General features: G+C 43.0%; 1 non-coding gene and 1 pseudogene across 1 annotated transcript; one reads left to right on the top strand and one right to left on the bottom strand.

The window, feature by feature from the left end:
- The first annotated feature begins 1,933 nt into the window (after positions 1 to 1,933).
- On the top strand, positions 1,934 to 2,113 carry LOC122752375 (annotated as a pseudogene).
- Positions 2,114 to 3,771: 1,658 nt separating this feature from the next.
- On the bottom strand, positions 3,772 to 3,962 carry LOC122752012. The gene has a single exon (XR_006355822.1). It is a non-coding gene; the product is annotated as a U2 spliceosomal RNA (small nuclear RNA).
- Positions 3,963 to 5,427: the final 1,465 nt, after the last annotated feature.

Here is a 5,427-nt window from a genome sequence, read left to right on the forward strand (position 1 = left end):
AATGGTCAAAGGATATGAACAGGCAGTTTTGTGATAAAGAAATCAAAGCTATCTATTGCCATATGAAAAAATGCTCTAAATCACTATTGATTAGAGAGGTTGCAAATTAAAATGACTCTAAGGTACCACCTGGACACCTATCAGATTGTCTAATACGACAAAAAAGGAAAATAATAAATGTTGGCAAAGCTGTGGAAAATTGAACACTAATGCATTGTTGGTGGAGCTGTGAACTGATCCAACCATTCTGGAGAGCAATTTGGAATTATGCCCAAAGGGCTATAAAGCTGTGCATATCCTTTGACCCAGCAATACCATCGTCAAAAAGGGAAAAGGACCCACATGTACAAAAATATTTATAGCTGCTCTTTTTTGCGGTGGCAAGGAATTGGAAATTGAGGGGATGTCCATCAATTGGGGAATGGCTGAACAAGTTGTGGTATATGAATGTAATGGAATTCTATTGTGCTGTAAGAACTGATGAGCAGGTGGAGTTCAGATAAACCTGGAAGGACTTGCATGAACTGATGCTGAGTGAGATGAGAAGAACCAGAAGAACATTATACACAGTATTATCAACATTATGTGTTGATCAACTGTGACAGACTAGATTCTTCTCACCAATCCAAAGGAACAAGAATGTTCCAAAGGACTCATGATGGAAAAGGCTCTCCAAATGGGGGGGGGGGGGGAAGGAAATGTAGAATGTGGATGCTGATTGGACCATACCTATTTCTTTTGTATTTTGATGCTATTCATTTTCTGATTTGAGGTTTCTCCTTTGTGCTCTGATCCTTCTCCTATAACATGACTAATGAACAAATATGTTTTAATGTTATTATGTGTGTGTGTGTGTATATGTGTGTGTCTGTATATATATATATATATCTCAGAGTGCCTGCTCTCGAGGGGAGGGGGGAGGGAGGGAGAAAAATTTGAAATTGGAAATCTTATATAAACAATTGTTGAAAACTATTTCTACATGTAACTGGAAATAATAAAATACTTTTATTTTTAAAAAATAAATAAAATAAATAATTTTTTTAGAAAAGGAATTTGAAGGAATCAGAATGGGCAATGACGTATAAAACTCTTTCGCAGGCATTATGAGAGCATACTTGGAAAACTCTAGATATTCAGCTAAGGACTTAGTTGAAACAACAATTTCAGCAAAATAGCAGAAACAAATAAACCCACATAAATCATTAGCATTTTTATAGATCACCAACAAAGTCCTGAAGAAGGGGTAGTTAGAGATATTCCTTTTAAAATAACCATAGATAAAGGGCAGCTAGGTGGCACAGTAGAAAGAGCACTGGCCCTGGATTCAGGAGGACCTGAGTTAAAATCTGGCCTCAGGCACTTGACACTTACTAGCTGTGTGACCTTGGGCAAGTTACTTAACCCTCATTGCCCCACCCCCACCCCCACCCCCCTCCAAATTCAATTATGAACTAGATCACAAAAGAACAATGTGGCACCCGTTACATGCAGATTACTAGAGACCTAATCGCTTCTCACTATTCTCTTCACAAGAGCTCATGCTGAATTCTGGCAAATTCCTGTTCTGTACTGGAAGTCTTTGTCGGAGCACGGTCCGAGTTCTGCTGATCCGCCAATAGATGGCGGTCTCCGGTGGGGCAGGCAGGTGTGGTGGGTGACGTCATTAGGGACAGACCTCTATGCAGATGAGGAGACCTCTGTGGGCATTCTCTCTAAGCCGATAGAGTGTGTGTGTGTGTGTGTGTGTAAAGGTGGATTTTGAGCGTGGGCCGGACTAGGGGGGTTGGTAGGGGTTGAAACTCTTGGGGTTTGCGTGTGTTTTTGTGTGTGGAGCGTGTGTGGTTGAGCATTGGGAGCGTCGGTTGAGTGATCGCGTGTTTTAGAGTGTGTGAATGTGTAGGGGGTGGTTTGGAGCGTGGGGCTTGTAGGCATACTTACCTGGCAGGGGTGATTCCATGATCACAAAGGTGGCTTCCCCAGGGCAAGGCCCATCCATTGCACTCAGGATGGGCTGACCCCTGCGATTTCCCCAAATGCCCCTGATTTGCAGTCTTCAAAAAGTAGATCTCGATCCTGTGCTTTCGAGGTGTTTGCCGAGGTTTATCTCCTGAGGCGTAACTTGCATGTGTTGGTACCTGCGTTTTTTACCCCAAAGTGATAATTGAAGAGCGTTATGTTTTAGGGAGAGATATGTTGCTTCACTTTTTTTTTTTCAAGGTCTTCAATGTTTTAGGAATATCAGGCGCCAAAAGCACACGAGTCAGGAAAAAAACAATCTAATGGTAATCTGACCGGGGTACATGATGGATATCGGTGCTCACGACAATTCTGGGCAAATTACCAAGTCTTGGCATGGAATTATAGATATTTTTAAGTGAACAAGAATTTTTTTTTCTTTTGGTTTCTCTGTATCACCTTTTATTACTAGGAAAACAAACCCCGGTGTAAGAAGTATGAATAGACAGGCAAAATAAAACCAAAAACGAAACCTCCTCTCATTCTGCACCCTGAGTATATCCATCACCTCTCTGTTAGAAGATGGGGGAGCTTACTTTCACTAGTCCGCTGGAATCTCAGTTGGTCGCTGTGTTGATGCCAATTCTGACTGTACACGCAGTTGTGATGAAAGAGCCACCCAGGCTCTGTGGTTTGGTTTTTCAGTTTGTGATGAGTTTTTGTTGCTTGCCATTCAATAGTACTGTTGTCGTAGTGACCATTTTCATCCAGAAATTGAGGTGTTGTGGGGGTCGGTTTGGGACTTGCGAGTTTAGCGTGGGCGTAGGAGCAGCTTAGCTTACTGTTGTTTTCTTTGAGAAAAGAGAGAATCCTTATGTTAAATTCCTTGGTATCTTAGGGAGGGTTGAGGAAGGAGGGAGGAAGAAAAGTCTACAACACAGAATTAGCTCAAAAGACCTTAATCTCATCAGAGTGGGCTCAAGGAGGAAATAACATACACACCCAATTGGGAGGAGTAATCTATTTAAACCCTACAGGAAAGTAGGAGGGGAAGAGGCTAAGGAGGGAAGGGCGAAAGAAGGAGGGGGCAGCCAGAAGTAAAACACTTTTTGAGGAGGAATAGGGTAAAAGAAGGTAGAAACAAATATCATGGGAAGGGAATAAAGATGGAGGGACATAGTTATGATGATTGACTATAATGGCAAAACCCTACGGTATACCTACTTTGCTGGGCTATTGTGAAGAAAATTCTTTGTTAAGTTTAAGGTACTATAACAATGTTATGATAAACGGGATTCTGTCAGAAACACCTGGAAAGACCTACAATGAACTGAAGCAGAGTGAAATGTCCTACATACAAAATAACAGCAATAGTGTAAGATGATGTGCTGGGAAGCACGTGGTTATTTTCAGAGCAAGGCAATGATTCAATATAACTCTGAAGGACTTATGACAATTGCAAGAACCGATGGTATCTGAAAAGACATTTACACAGAGAAACTCCTTCATTCTTTTACTGAAGTTCTGTTCTTATCTGTCTTGAGAAAGACTAAGTTGCTAGAACAGAAAGTGAAAAATAGCCTTCTTAAAATTTTTTTAAATTTATTTTTCTTGCAGGGCAATGGGGGTTGTGACTTGTCCAAGCGTCAAGTGTCTGAGGCCGGATTTGAACTCAGGAACTCCTGAATCCAGGGCCGGTGCTTTACCCACTTCGCCACCTAGCTGCTCCCTGAAAATAGCGTTATGGTCTTGACAACTAAGAAACAACAGGTCTATCACACTTTCCTTTTGCACAGAAAGTTATTCCCTAAGGGGAAATGCACCGTTCCCAGAAGCGCTGCAATACTGGGTCAATGCGCGGAGTAGACAGAGCAAGCTCCTAGTCCATCTCCCGGCTCCAAAAATCCATTTAATATATCGTCCTCAGATAGAGGACGTATCAGATATTAAACTGATAAGAACAGATACTACACTTGATCTTAGCCAAAAGGCCGAGAAGCGATAAGCACCAAGCCTCGCACTCCCCTCACCCTTCGCAACTGCACCCTTTTCCACTCGCGCCCACGGCAAAACCTTGGACCAAGCCTCTCCCTCCCTCAGCCACCTCCTACGCCCGACAAAACGCCCTCCAGCCTTGATCATTTACCCCACCAGACCAGCGTCGAAAAACACCCCGGAAAAAGGACTTTTACCAGGTTGTAGCACTTTCTTCGGGCAAGGAGACCCTTTCCTGCCACCCAGAACCCCTTGCCTACTGGCTTGCTCCATATTTGCATGGCCCTCCTCCCTTCAGCTCTTTCCCTTTCATTTCCCCTTCCTCACTTTCTTCATCTCAGGCCTCCAAAAAACATGAAGGAGTGGACAAAAACATCAATGACAGTTTGAGTACGATTATTTTAAATTAACATAGATTTTTAAAAACCCTATGTAATAGCACTTCAGTTTAAAATAACTTGGAGCCTGTGTGGGAACAATTATGGATTTGAGTCAGATGGAGTATGAAAGATACCTAGCCCCCCCCCCCCCAGAATAGCTAGCCTCTTTGCTTTGCCTAAAAGTTAATTGCTTGTCAAATTCTCACCGTCTCCTTTAAGTTTTATTGTTGAGAAAATGGGCGTGATGAACAGTTCTGTAACTTTGGGGATGGGGTCTGGGAGATATCCAGTGCCCCAGTAAGTTTTTATTACTTGTCACAGTCCTACCAATTAGCACTATTTACTTTACTTCTGCTTAGTTCCCACATGCCAGCTGCACCTTAGTTTATGGCCTGTAATAAAAAAAACTCCCTCTCACATGTCAGAATCCCAGTCTCTGTCATGGCAGATAAGGGAGTGATTTCTGCCTCCCTCTTTCTTTGACATTCCTCAGACTTGTACCCCTTCCCTTCTCCCCTTTGTTCTTGGACATGTCTCCATACATGGATTCACGAGCTGGGGTACCACCTTGGGTGAGACCAGGATTGGATGTTAATTGTGAGCTCATCTACCCCTAGCTGTAGGTGGGGACGGTCCTTTTCAAGATTACTAGAAAAACCTAGTGGATGGGGATTATCTTTGCATGACTTGGGCAAATGTGGAATTGGTTGTTGCCCTGTCCCGCAGGAGGATATTAGAAATCTGTCTCTGCTTGACCGTGGGGTCTCCTCGAGTTATTTGGATAAACGGAGGCAGTTTGTCCAAACAGAGCCCACAACTAAACTCTGGTGCTTTTGAGGTAACAATGTTTAAGCCCGTGAGACCCCTATATTGTAGCTTGATCTTTTGAAGCCTCTCTTCTGGGACAACTGAGGAAAAAAGTCAGGTAATCAAAGATTTCCCGAGAGTCCAGTTCCCTGACTCTCTCTTCTTATCCTTCTGTTTAATACTTGCAGGCTATGCAGCAAGAAGCCTAGCCCAGAAGGCCTGGGTGTACCTGAACCCAAATTATAAAAGAAAGGGCAGCCTCAGAGTAGTAGTCCTCATCAGGACT

The sequence above is a fragment of the Dromiciops gliroides genome, chromosome 3 (assembly GCF_019393635.1).
Source record: "Dromiciops gliroides isolate mDroGli1 chromosome 3, mDroGli1.pri, whole genome shotgun sequence".
In the NCBI taxonomy this organism is placed as follows: Eukaryota; Metazoa; Chordata; class Mammalia; order Microbiotheria; family Microbiotheriidae; genus Dromiciops; species Dromiciops gliroides.